Consider the following 1797-nt stretch of genomic DNA (forward strand, 5'->3'; position numbering starts at 1 on the left):
AACGATGGGACACCGGAGCAGAGTTGAACTGGAACAGTTGGTCACGGAGAGTAGCGGGTAGCAATAGTGGCAGCAGACTCAAGGAAACACGGGAGAGTTGACAAGGGCTGAAGACTGAAGCGCACAGGGGCAGCGGATAGGAATCAGCCAAACAGTCACGATGAAACACAGACGGGTTGCAGGTTGAAGACTGTAGTGCACGGAGGCAGCGGATAGGAATCAGCTAGCAGTCACGATGATGAAACACAGACGAGTTGCAGGTTGAAGACTGTAGTGCACGGAGGCAGCGGATAGGAATCAGCTGGCAGTCACAATCATGAACAGGTGAGTGGATGTGAATGAAAGACTGTAGTGCACGGAGGCAGCGGATAGGCATCAGCTAACAGTCCCAATGATGCATGGTAGAGTTGAAGTGATTAGAAGACTGTAGTGCACGGAGGCAGCGGATAGGAATCAGCTCACAGTCACGATAATACAGTAGATGGTAGAAGTGGTATGGGAACCACAGTAGTAGAAGTGGTTTGGAAACCACAGAGGTAGAAGTGGCTTGGAAACCACAGGAATCAGCTGGGCTGAATAAACGAGGAAACACAGGAACACCTTCAGAGACTCATGGGGAATGAGACTCCAAGATCAGGCAACGTGGTGTTGACCACAGGTGCTTAATATAGGGAGGTTGCCTGATCTGCCAATTTAGTTAAAGGAACATACACTGGAGGTATGGAAAGGGCTGCGCATGCGCAGTCCCTCAGGATGGAGGACGGCCACGGTTCCTAAATGTCCGGGAAGAAGCACTCACAGTCCGGTGAGTGACATTCATAGTAGGATCGGATGGAGTTATGGCCGAGGTCACCCTTTTTTTGGTAAAATCTTTCAAACCAGACCAGATGTCAAACTGTCATGGTCTGCCACCTGCGTCATCCATGTTTCTCTTTGGAAATACAGTGCAATGACTGCTATATTAGGATTTAAGCACTCAGAAAAATCAGCTCTTTTATAAGGGTGTATATGAGACCCCAAACACTTTGTAGTGCAAATTCAGACAAATTACTGCTCTATACTGCTCTTTTTCTGCTCTATACTGTCACCTAACCCTTCTCTGTCCCTCTCTCAAATGGCGCTAGATTGCCGTGAAGGCGGGTATTTATTGATTCTAAAACTCGCGAGATCCGACGATGTCACAATGATGGTTTGCCTCGTTTTGGACACCAAATAGGTGCGAGAGTACCGAGACGACTCGGCTCGGTACTCAGATACCCGAAGTTCGGGTGGGTTCGGTTTCAAGGAAACCGAGCCCGCCCATCTCTAGTGTGGATATAGCTTTATAAAACATTGCATGTAGAGTAAACACAATCCCAAACAGGAAACAGAGTGGTGGCAGATAAATAGCATTATATTCATTTTCTTGCAATCTTTCCCTGGAAACTATAATGCTATATTACCAAAGTCTGCAACTATTGAAATAATCACAATTAAAGTATTTTGGTGTGATATGTATAAATTTACTTCATGATTTATTTCTTATAATTTATTGAGGGATAGAATATATTGTTACAGTTATTAGCATAAAATCCCTTAGGTTACAATGGGCATGCATAAAGAAACATAATCACTATTACTAAGCTAAAGCCAAAGACTAGTTTGCAAATTACAATGAAACTGTATCAGTATAAGGCCCAACAATGAAAACTTTACATGCTGACTATTGCTGAATACATATACACACATTATATATATATATATATATATATATATATATATATATATATATATATATATATACATACATACATACAT

This window comes from Mixophyes fleayi, chromosome 11, assembly GCF_038048845.1.
Source record: "Mixophyes fleayi isolate aMixFle1 chromosome 11, aMixFle1.hap1, whole genome shotgun sequence".
Lineage (NCBI taxonomy): Eukaryota > Metazoa > Chordata > Amphibia > Anura > Limnodynastidae > Mixophyes > Mixophyes fleayi.